The following is a 13,276-nucleotide window of genomic DNA, read 5'->3' as shown; positions in this document are numbered from 1 at the left end:
ATGTGAGAATTTACATACTTAATACTCCCTATTCCAAGAATATGTAGCTCAATATGACAGAAGGGGGCTGTGCTGAGACATGACACTAGAAGGGAGGCAGGAGGCAGATCATGAAGAACCTTTTATGCTATGCAAAAGAATTCAAATTTTATCCAAGGGCAACAGGAGGTCAAGTCAAAGTTTCAAATAAAACAGTAACATAATCGGATTTGTGGTTTGTGTAGACACCTTCACCATAGAAAGGTAGTTGTTGGAGATGGGAGAGAACACAGACTGGGACAGGGAAACCAGTTAGAAAATTTGTAGAAACCCAGCCCCCAAATGGAGTAAGGCAATGGGTTATAGGTAGGAAGAGAAAGAGAAGGGCAAAATAAGAATTTAAATCATCATCTCATAGGCTCTGATGCTTCATAGGTAGAGAGTAGAGGGTTCAAAGATGAATTCCACATGTCTGGCTTGGGGGAATATGATAAAAGTAGTACATTCAAGCAAATAAAGGAAAAAGGAGGCCAGGCACAGTGGCTCACACCTGTAATCCCAGCACTTTGGGAGGCCAAGATGGGCAGATCACCTAAGGTCAGGAGTTCAAGACCAGCCTGGCCAACATGGCAAAACCCCGTCTCTACTAAAAATACAAAAAAATTTAGCCAGGCGTGGTAGAACATGCCTGCAATCCCAGTTACTTGGGAGGCTGAGGAAAGAGAATTGCTTGAACCCAGGAGGAGAAGGTTGCAGTGAACCAAGACCATGCCACTGCACTCCAGCCTGGGTGATAAGAGTGAAACTCTGTCAAGAAAAAAAAAAGAAGGAGCAACTTGGAGGATGGAAGGAGGGAATGTGTTAAGTTTAGTTTGGGGCATGCTAAACTTCCTTGGGGTTCTAGAGTGGATACGTACCATAGAAAGTTATGCATATGAGTCTGTCGTCCATGAGAGAAGTATGGAAATTTGTATGCCTAAGATAGAGTTGAGATTTATCCAGGCACAAGCCATGGTTGAAGCCACAGCAGGGGTGAGATCATTCAGGAAAAACATGCAAACTGAGAATATGGCCAAGAACATGACCCCAGGGAATACGAGTGTGTGCAATATGGGCAGAGAAAAAGAATTCTGGCAGAGGAGTTATAGAAAGAATGGTCAGAAAAATAGGAGAAAGGCCAGGAGAGTAGAACATGATGGAATGCCAAAAGAAGAGAGAGAGCAAGATCCAAGTAAGGAGCATGCAACATAATTAAAGGTTACAGAAAAGGCAAGTAATATAAGGACTCAACTGTTGTAAGTGAAGTTGATAGGGGCAGAAGCCAGACTGTCTGGAATTGAGCAAAAGATGAAGACATTGAGTATAGACCAGTCTGGTATTTCCCAATCTTTCTAAGTATAAGGATTTTGTTTTTTAAACTTAAGTATGTAAATTCTCACATAATAGAAATTATTCCTTGTTTGTTCAGCCAACAGTTGCCCCTTGCAACTTCTCTACCTTCCACCCTGTATATTCTGCCAGGACCCCAGATATTTACAGTTCAGAGGCTATAACTCATGGGGTGGCTGTTTTTTGTTTGTTTGTTTGTTTTTTAATTTGAGACGGAGTCTCGCTCTGTCGCCCAGGCTGGAGTGCATTGGAGGGATCTTAGTTCACTGCAACCTCCACCTCCCAGATTCAAGCAGTTCTCCTGCCTCAGACTCCCAAGTAGTTGGGATTACAGGCACCCACCACCATGCCCGGGTAAGTTTTGTATTTTTAGCAGAGACTGGGTTTCACGTGTTAGCCAGGATGGTCTTGATCTCCTGACCTTGTGATCCGCCTGCCTCGTCCTCCCAAAGTGCTGGCATTACAGGTGTGAGCCATGATGCCTGGCCGGGAAGGCTCTTTTTTAAGGTAGAGTCCATGTGAGGGAAAAGGAAAGGAAAAGGTTGCATCTGAAATGTTGAGTGTCTTCTTTCCCCCTAAAGATGGAAGAGAATGCTTATATAATTGTGGTAATTAATACTTTTATTATCATTGAAACCTGAGATAGATTTTCCTGTGATTTCTACAATTCTCATGGCTATAAGGGGAAGATAGTATCATTTATGTTCCTTATTCCCTGTCTACCAAATTCAAGTAGGAAGATGGGTTTCCACAATTGTGGTTTAATGTGAATAACTATGTAAGATAAAATGTTAATTTCTACTTCTATCAATAGCAACCGGCCAGGCGTGGTGGCTCATGCCTGTAATCCCAGCACTTTGGGAGGCTGAGGTGGTCGGATTACCTGAGGTCAGGAGTTCAAGACCAGCCTGACCAACATGGCGAAACCCCATCTCTACTAAAAATACAAAATTAGCCAGGTGTGGTGGCACACGCCTGTAATCCCAGCTACTCCGGAGGCTGAGGCAGGAGAATTGCTTGAACCCAGTAGGCGGAGGTTGCATGTGCCAAGATTGCGCCATTGCACTCCAGCCTGGGCAACAAGAGTGAAACTCTGCACCCCTCACTCCCGCCCCCCCAAAAAATAAATAAACAAACAATCATGCATTCAAGTGCATACAACTAAACACTTGTATGTAGAAAGTGCTGAAATAAGAGTTAAACTATTGAAAGTTATTTTTAAAGAGTTTTTAGTTAAAAAGCCTCAACTACTCATTTCAGAAAAAGAATAATTACTATTTTCTGACCATGTCTGATCATGGTTGTTCTTAGGTAAACCAGGGAAACTGATTAGGAACCAGAAAATACTGCATTGCCTCCTCCATATACATCCATTAGTGTTGTAGGGGATATAGCTTTGACAGCAGATTCTCTCCTATTGGAGCCTCAGTTTCTTCATCTTTAAGTGAAGTTATTCTTCCTACTAGGATTGTTATGAAGGGTTGTTAGCACTTCACCTGGACATAGTGGGCATTTCACTGATGACAGCTCTATTAAGTGTTTATATTGTGACTAATTGTTCACTGTAAAAGCAAAATGTTAGATTTATAATGGAGTGATCAAATTTAACATCAGTAACCAGAGAGCAGCTTGACATTATGTGCTTTCTGTAAAGATATGGAATACTTAGCATCATCATTAAAGTATTCTTTCAAAAAACCATATTTAACCTGAATCCAATCAAGCTTCTAATCTTAACTTCTAAATAAGAGGAAACACAGGTAGTTGAGAAAACAGCTAAATGACGTCACAGAGAAATTCTGAGGCAAATTCCAATTAACCTGAATCCAATCAAGCTTCTATTCTTAACTTCTAAATAAGAGGAAACACAGGTAGTTGAGAAAACAGCTAAATGACGTCACAGAGAAATTCTGAGGCAAATTCAGAATGTAGATCTATTAGAAGGCAACTGATCGAGTCTCTTCAGTGAGAGGGGCTTTTGTAGAGTAAAAGGGACACGAGACATAAAAACTAAGAAAAATGTGTGAGCTTCATGGATCCTAGTTTGAAAAAGAAAATCTATAAAATTTCGTGTCAACTGGAGAAAATTTAAATATGGGCTAGTTATTAAATGATGTAGGGAATTGCTATTAATCTTCTGGATAAAACAATGCTACTGAGATTATGTAAATTAATGCTTTTGTTTTTAGGAGATGTGGGTTGAAATATTTAGTGGTGAAGTATCATAATTCCTACAATTTACTTATAGCAAAAATATAAATACATGTGTATATGTGTATATAGAGATATAAAATAAATATGGCAAGATAATTATTGAATTTAGATGGTAAATATGTGATTGCTCATTGTACAATTTTTCCAACTTTTCTGTGTGCTTGAAAATTTAGTAATAAATGTTTGGGAGAAAAATGGAAAAAAGTGATTTAGAAAGATGACAACCAAACTGATTTAATTAAAAAGTAGCAAATTTAGCAGCAGAATCACAACACAATATCCATGGCACAGAAAGATTTTGTAAATGTTTATATGAATGTGGAATGCTAAAATAAGAGATGTATAAAACAAAAAGTTTATCATGTACTATAAGCAGATTCATAAATGATTTAAACAGAAATATGTTTGGCAAGCCAAGGACTTATATGGCGAAAATTTGAATTTCCTGGCTTTGCTCAATTTGCAGATCTTGAGAACTATCCAGGTGATAATAACTCTATTGCTCCCTCTTTTGGATAGTAACGTAGGTCTGTCTCCTTTTTATATTTTATAATTTTGGATCCGACCATCATGGCAAAATCGGGCAGTCATTTTTAATCTATCCATCCATTTAGCCATCATTCATTCACTCAAGTCACTGAGCTCTGGGGATACAGAAATGCACCCAGCGTTGTGCCTATCTCAAGGAACTCTCAGCACAGTGTGGAAAACAGACATTTGAATAAATCACCACAATGCAGTACCATAGAAGATATTAGGAATGGCTATTAAAATGCTTTAGGATACCACAGAAGGGATACCCTATTCTGGTTAAAGAAGCTTGAGAAAGTTGAATGTAAAAATCAGTTAAAGGAGAAAACAAGACACATTATATGTTCTCCAAATTTATCATATGAAAGCAACCTAAACATGTCCATTAAATATTTGTCTGTGTATAGACAATTCTAAGCCATAGAAAAATGAAAAATTCTCTTGAATTGCTACTCACTCACTCACAGACCAGATAATCACAAAGCATCTACTATATGCCATGTGCTGTTGTCGATGATACAGATGAAACCTTGGGTGACAAGTTTCCTTTCTAATGGAGTTTACTTTCTAAAAGGAAGAATAAGAAAAATACCATAAATCAAGTCAAAACACAAGAAAATATGATTAACTCTGACAAAATTAAAGTGGGATATTGCAGTAGAACTACTATAGATTAAGTGATTAGGAGCAGCCTCTCAATGAAATGATATTTATTTTGAGACCTATAGGACAAGAAAAAGTCAGCCCAGCAAAAATTTAGAACACTCTAGGAAAGGGTATATACACAATGGAATACTATTCAGCCATAAAAATAATGAAATACTGTCATTTGAACCACATGAGTGGAACTGGAGGACGTTATGTTGAGTGAAATAAGCTGGGAACAGAAAGTTAAACACCACATGCTCACACTTATATGTAGAAGCTAAAAATGTTGGTCTCATAGAAATCAAAAGTAGAACAGAGGATACTAAAGGCTGGGAAGGATTGGAGGAAGAGAGAGTAGGGAGAGATTTGTTAAAGTAAGCAAAATTATAGCTAGATAGGAGGAATAAGTTGTAGTGCTCTATAGCACTGTAGGATAACTATAGTTAACAATAATATATAGTTTCAAATAGCTAGAAGGAGAATATTGAATGTTAAATGATGTATGTTTAAGACGATGGATATGCTAATCACCTTGATCTAACCATTATACAGTATATGTATTAAAACATCACTATATATCCTATAAATATATACAACTATTATGTGTAAATTAAAAATAAAATAATAAGGAAATAGTATAATAATCCATAGTCAGGAGTTGGCTTGGCAGGTGTGAGCATAGAGGACCAGCACGGACTGAGAGCAGTGGAGCAAGAGAGTGGGCCTAGGTGGATTAGGAGAAGGGAACAAGCTCAAATGATGTAGGGCCTTATAGGTTAAGAAGTGTGGATTTTGTTCCAAGAACAATGGGTGATTTTAAACAAGGAAGAAGACAGGCTCAGATTTATGTTTCAAAAAACTCACTCTGGCTGCCATGTGTTGAGAAGCAGAATGAAATTCTGAAGAATGTCAAGGGCTAGCATAGAGGTCCACAAGAGATGATGGTGACTTAGACGGGAATGATGATGGGAGACTGGTGTTGATGGTGGTGGTGGCGAGAAATGAAAGGGATGTGGGAAGTGAGAGGAAATTGAGAATAAGTATGTCATCTGGTTCTAGGCTTGAGCAGTTGAGCTTATGGATGTATCATATGTAACCATATCATTTCATTGATGATATGGTTGTATCATCAATGAAAATGGAAAAGCCTAGGGGACAAACCATTTGATTGCAGGGTAAGATATGGAAAAAAGAGTTCTGTTCTGCCCATGTTAGTTGGGATACAAATTACACACCCAGATGAAAAAATTTAAAAAAGGAGTGGGCTGTATAAGCTATAGTAAAGATCCTATTTATACTTGAATCTAAATTAATTTGTCAATATCCACTAAGAAAGTAGAAAATCCCTATGCTCTAGGACCCAGAAATTCTGCCTTTAGTGACTCCGTACCAAAGTTCCTGCACATATATACCAAGGAGACCTGAACAAGGACATCTATTGCAGCACTGTCTGTAATAGAGGAGAACTGGAAACAACTGAAATGTCCATTAATAGGAGAATGCATACATAAATTGTGCTATATGCTTCTGATGGAATTCAAATGTAGCTGTTAAAATGAACTAAGTCCACATGTATCAACGTGGGTGTATCTCATAAACATTATATTGAATGGATGAAAATTGCAGAATCATACAGACTATACGACAGCATTTAAAAATGTATTGGGGACACATATAGATGTAATAAAATTATAAACATATGAAATAGGATACACAGTAAATTCCTGAGTGTGGTAACTTAGGGAGAGAGGAAGAGAAATGAATGCTCTCGTGAAGGGTAACAAAAGGGACTTCAACTTTAACTGCAGTGCTATAGTTCTTTTATTTAAACAAACAGAAGCAAGACAAGAAACAACAACCTGACCTGGCCAGTTGCTTCAACTGATCAAATGGGGCATTGCGTGGTATTATGTGGACATGTCTAACAAAAAGGATTCAGGCCACAGAGGAGTTCCCATGGCAGAGTCCAGTCAAAGTCTCAAATCCCAATGACGGATTGGAGCCTCTGACCTGTTTCCTTGCCAAGGTATTTGCATTGAACATGAACACACATGTGTAAGTTAGATATATTGCTGCGTCTTTTTGCCAGAATTTTAGCAGAAAGGTTATATTCGGTCTCACTAGCTGAAAACACAAATAATTCCAGGATTGCAAACAATAACATTCAAGGGGGGTAAATCTGCTTTCTCACAGAAATTTAGGCAATGCCAGAGTAATTTAATTCATAAATGGCTCCTGGTTGTGATTGCATTAGGGCTGTGGAACGTACCACAATGAAATGCCAATGACTGTCTGCTAAAACGAGAAAGATGGGGATATGGCCTTTCTTGGTATTTATATTACATCATGATGAAAAATATGTGATCTTTCAATTGTTACACAACAAGTAGAGCCTTGGTCAAAATTTCACAGGGCAAGTAGTTGAAATTTTGTACTTTTGATGTTTTATCTTAATTTTGATTATTATAATTTTTTTGATTAATTTTCCTTGAGGATATCAGAACAGTATGATGGTAACTTGGGATGGGTATTATATGATGTTGATGGGGTGAGGAGAATACAGAATAGTTGGTTCTGTCCAGTAAGCCCCTCTCTCCATAAGGAGAGTACTCTCAGGTAACTGTTAAAATAAAAATGTCTCCATTTTCAATCTTTAAGCATCTTGAGATTTTTTCACTTGATGCTGGTGAATTTAATTTCCTACTTTAAGTGTGTGTAATCATGCCTAGTACTCCTCTTCTTTCTCCTCCATTTTTTAAAAGACCTTGAGTCACAACTTTGCCAGCCTAATCAGACTAGTATGGGTATCACATTGTCTAAAAGGTGCTGCCCTGCTGGGATTTACATTGTGGCTCTTTTTGCCACCCTGTCTGCTACTGGTTAAAGAGCTAGCAAGCCTGGAGGAGAACTGACCAGAAAAACAGAAGAGAAATAAAACCCAGTAAAACTAGTTTGACTGCCCAACTTAAAAAGATAGACACCGAACTGAATATTTTGTGTGTAATGGGACTATATTTTGATAATACTAGGGCAATGTGCAGCAATTTTTTTTTTTTTTCACGGTGAGCTCTTGTTCCAGGTTGGCTTGTACCTTTCATAACTAGTGTCAGTCCTAGACAATTAGAACAAAGGGAGTAGAAAGAACTCAGGATATGACATAGGGGACATACAGCAGTTAGAAAATAGAAGATGTGGGTGGAGATGAGTCAGAAATATCCAGATAGACATGAAAGAATTTAAAAATATGGTGGGAGGATGTAGAGAGGAGACAGTCACCAGCAACCTTGGGGATAGTAGAAGAAGGTCATATGCTTTCAGGGTAAGTCTCCTCACAAGGCTACTTTCAATATCGTGTGGGGTTATACAGAGCAGTGATGACTGGGAGGAAATAAACAAGTGAAAGATAGGGCTTTCTGCAGCTATATGTCAGGTAATCAATCCAGAAGTTTCCATGAGCCTCGCTGAGGGGATACTGAGAAGCTGAGAGACAGCACTGTATTTAGGGGCTTTCCAAACAGGGACATATGACCACAACCATGGATTCCAGTTTTCAACAGCAGCACCTTGCTCTAGATGTGGCCAATAACACCTCAGCAGTGATCAGTTCAGGTATCAGAACAGACCGGACTCTTCCCAGTAAAAATAAGAGAGGATCCAAGGACATCCGCTGGAACTTACACCTTTTCTCTCTGCTTTGAGAGTGTGCAAAGAAGCCTTGCCATTGGATCCAGAAATCATCTCAGGATAAACAACAGGGAGGGTTCAGGACACTATAAGATGAAACACTTACCTAAAGCAAAAGAGCAGCCAGAAATAAAGAAAACTTAAAGCATCCTGAAGAGGAAGGTGAACTTAAAATACATACAACATTACCGGCCAGGCGCGGTGGCTCAAGCCTGTAATCCCAGCACTTTGGGAGGCCGAGGCGGGCGGATCACGAGGTCAGGAGATCGAGACCATCCTGGCGAACACGGTGAAACCCCGTCTCTACTAAAAATACAAAAAAATTAGCCGGGTGTGGTGGCGGGCACCTGTAGTCCCAGCTTCTAGGGAGGCTGAGGCAGGTGAATGGCTTGAACCCGGGAGGTGGTGGAACTTGCAGTGAGCCCGGATCGCACCACTGCACTCCAGCCTGGGCAACAGAACGAGACTCTGTCTCAAAAAAACAAACAAACAAACAAAAAATATATATATATGTGTGTGTGTGTGTGTGTGTGTGTACATATGTGTGTGTATATATATTGCCAACATTTTATCTGAAGAGACTAACATGGAAAAAATATTGAGATACTGTAAATTTCTAGTTCTAAATTTCCCAGCTACCTAGAGAGCTGTGGGAGGGGAATTCTTGAGAAACAACAGATCATGAGACAAAGAGCTTACCTTTTCTTTGAATATTTTAGTGTAATATGCAAACTTTTGACTCTACTAGATGTTTATGGCTAGGGTTGTACCTAAGTTTTTTTTAAATTGGTGGATAATATATACATATGTGTGTGTATATAAATATATATATACACACACACATACACATTCACAGCTCTCTTCATGGGCATTTCATGACTTCCGAAGAATATAGAAGCTCTCATAAAGCCTAAACATTTCCACCACTCAAGAAAGTTTCTTCATGCCCCTCCTCAGTGAACTACTGTACCCTCTTATCTGAGGCACTGATCTATTTCCCATCCCAATGTTGTTTATCATTTCATGTAAGTGAGTCACACACTTTGTACTCTTGTGTGTCTGACTTCTTTTGCTTAGCAAAATGTTTTTGAGCTCTATCCACGTTATTGTGTACATAAATAGTTCATTCCTTTTTATTGCTGAGTAATATTCCATTAATGGATGTTTGAGTCATTTCCATTTTAGACTATTATGAATAAAGTTGCTATGAACATTCTTAAACAAATATTTTTATGGACATTTGTTTTTATTTCTCTTGGGTAAATACCTAGGAGCGAAATTGCTAGATCATAGAGTCAGTATACATTTGGCTTTATAAAAAACTGACAAACAATTTTCTAAACTGGTTTTACCACTTCATACTCCCACAAGTAATATATGAGGGTTATTGCTGCTCCATATCCTCACTAGTATTTGGTGCTGTCAACATTCTTATTTACAGCCATTCTAATGGGTATGCAGTGGTATCTTATTGTGGTTTTGACTTGCAATTTCCTCACGACTAATGATGTAGAGTAATTTTTTATTTTCTTTTTGGCCGTTTGTATATCATCCTTTGTGAAATGTTTACTTCTTTTGTCTATTTCTTTAAACTGGGTGATTTGACAACCATGGGAATTTGCTGCTCAGATCTCCTTTGAGAAAGCTTATTTTGGGAAATATAATTGACTGACAGTTCCCCATTGCTGCTTTCAACCAGTGCCTAAGTACTGGGGAGTGCAAGTCTAACCTATGTCCACCTAACAAGGATTCCTCTAAAGGGCAACTTTTGCTTAAAGATTGTTCATCAGCCTGATAAAATATTCTCATAGTGTGTTGCAATTTGAGGCTCTTCCTAGGCAATTTTTTCTTTCCTTCTTATCTTGGACAGGTATCAGAATTGCCCTGGGTTAGATGTCTTGCCTTTTTGTGTGCCACCACTCCCCCACCAGTTTATCTTCACAGATACTTCAACCAATACATCTCTAGCAGTTCTAATCCTATTTTGGCATCTGGAGACACGTTTATTTTTGTTGTTGTTATTGACTTGTATGAATTATTTTTATTCTCTGGATACAAGTCCTTTGTCAGAATCTGTATTGCAAATATTTTCTTCTGGTGTTTGGTTTGCATGTTAATTTTCTTAACAATGACTTTTTATGAGCAGCAAGTTTAATTTTGATAAATACAATTTATTTAATGTTTTCTTTCATGGTTCGTGCTTTTGGCATTTTAAGTTATTACATTTATTGGCACCATGCTCATAATATTTCATTATTATTGCTTAATATTTGTAGAATCTACAGTAATGTATTTCCTTTGTTCTGATATTGGTAATCTCTTTTATTGAAGATCCTATTTTCTTGATATTGGATATTAGGATTTTTTCCTGGATTAATCTACCTAGGGGTTTATCAACTTTATTTATTTATTTATTTCAAATAATATATTTTTGCATTTAGTGATTTTTCTCTTGATTTAACCACCTCCTATTTCATGGATTTCCATTTTTCTTTATTATTTCGTTCTTTCACTGTCTTTAATTTTCTCTCTCTGAGTTTCTTAGAAATTCTAGAGCTTTAATTATCAACTTTTCTTATTTTATAATGTATTCATCTAAAGCTATACATTTCCCTCTAAGCAATGTTTTATCTCTACTCTGCAAATATTGGTATATTGTGTTTTTCATATCATTCAGTTCAATATACTTTCTCATTTCCCTTGTGACTTCTTTGACTCATGGTTTGTTTATGAAGTGTGTTAAATTTCCAAGTATTTGAATATTTTTCAGATGTCTATCATACTTAATTTATTGCCTTTTATTTATACCCATTTAAAATAATTTTTATCATTTCACAGACACATAAGAAACTTGTAATAAACGTAATTACATTTACCATTCCATCATTTCTGCTACTGTTGTTGTATCTTTTACATCTACATATGTGTTAAGACCCACAATATACTGTCATCTTTCTTTTTTTTCCGAGATGGAGTCTCACTCTGTCACTCGGGCTGGAGTGCAGTGGCGTGATCTCTGCTCACTGCAACCTCGCCTCCCGGGTTCAAGCGATTCTTCCGCCTCAGCCTCCTGAGTGGCTGGGATTACAGGCACCCGCCACTAAGCCCAGCTAATTTTTTGCATTTTTAGTAGAGATGGGGTTTCATCATGTTGGCCAGGCTGGTCTCGAACTCCTGACCTTGTGATTCTCCTGTCTCAGCCTCCCAAAGTGCTGGGATTACAGCCATGAGCCACCGATCATCTTTCTTTTAAAAAGTATTTTAAAGCAATTCAAAGAAAAAGTAGTGTTTTGTATTTATCAACATATTTATCATTTACAATTCTTCTCATTTCTTCTTGTAGGTTTGAATTTCAATGTGGCATTAGCTTGAAATCTTTTTAACATTTTTTTTTTTTGTAGTGCATACCTACTGGTACCATATTTTCCTAGCTGTAACTTATCTGAAGATGTCTTTATCTCATCTTTATTTTTGAAGCATATCTAATTCTAGATTAATAGGTTTTGTTCTGTTTTACTTTTAGTAGTTTAAATGTACCTTTTTCTTACTTTCTGGCTTGTATTCTTTCTGATGTGAACTCAGCAGTGAATCTTATTATTGTCACCTTCTAAACAGTGTTATTTTATTCTCATTGCTGTTAAGATTTTTATTTATCTTTGATTTTCAGAAATTCGACTATGTTATCCTACGTATGTTTGTTGTGTGTGTGTTTATTCTTCCAGGCATTCACTGAATCTCTTGGATCTGTGGTTGATATTTTCATTTGCTTTTGTGAAATATTTGATCATTTAAAAAAATTTATGTTTCTTCCCTTATATTCTGCTGAGACTCCAAGTATACTTACAATAAGAATTCACTTGATATTTTCCCACAGATTACAGAGGATCCATTTTTTAAAGTATTTTTCACTCTTAGTTACTCAGTTTGGATGTTTTCTATTAATCTCTCATCAAGCTTGCTGATCTGTCCTTCTGTAGTATTTAATATGTTATGAAGGTCATTCAGTAAACTTTTCAATTACATTTTAATTACAGATGAAGGTCATTCAGTAAACTTTTCAATTACATTTTAATTACAGATACTGTATTCTTTATTTGTAGATTTTATTTTCCTTTAGCTCCCTTTTACAAAATAATTATTTTGATTGGCTGAGATTCCTCATGTTTATTCATCATGCTCATCTTGTACTTTACAGCTTTGAGTACATTTATTCTAGCTACTTTAAAGTCCGTATCTACTCCATCCAATATATGTGTAATCTATTTTCTTTTTCTGTTTACTTTTCCCCTCCCTTCATTTATGGTTTATATCTTCTGGATCCTCTACATGACTAGTAAGTTTTGATTATTTAGATTTTGTGGTTTCTACATTGTTGACAGTCTGGGTTTTGCTGTTTTCCTTTAAAGCCTCTAACAGCCTCTCTCTCTCTCTCTCTCTCTCTCTCTCTCTCTGTGTGTGTGTGCGTGTGTGTGTGTCTGTCTGTCTGTCTGTCTGCAATTCAGCTAATTCACACACAAGCAGATCAGCTAGGTCTTGTCAAGGCTTGATATTAGTTCGGATGCGACAGGCTTTCAAGTAATCCTTACTCTGTGATTAAAGTAGTAGCACTACCCCCAACATGTATCTTTTCTGAAGCTTTACATTCATGGCAACGGTGTTCACTGAGGACAATCTACTCTGGAAATATGATCTCCATCTACTGTGTGACCTCTGTGATTGCTCATCAGCTCACAGTTTGCATGTAGTTATTCTATGCCAGTCCTTGTTGAATCTTGCCATTTTTTGTCTGTTTGTTTGTTTTTTGAGACAGAGTTTTGCTCTGTCACTCAGG

This window comes from Macaca nemestrina, chromosome 14 (genome assembly GCF_043159975.1).
Source record: "Macaca nemestrina isolate mMacNem1 chromosome 14, mMacNem.hap1, whole genome shotgun sequence".
Classification (NCBI taxonomy): domain Eukaryota; kingdom Metazoa; phylum Chordata; class Mammalia; order Primates; family Cercopithecidae; genus Macaca; species Macaca nemestrina.
The sequence above is the reverse complement of the archived record's forward strand: the minus strand, read 5'-3'. Positions refer to the sequence as shown.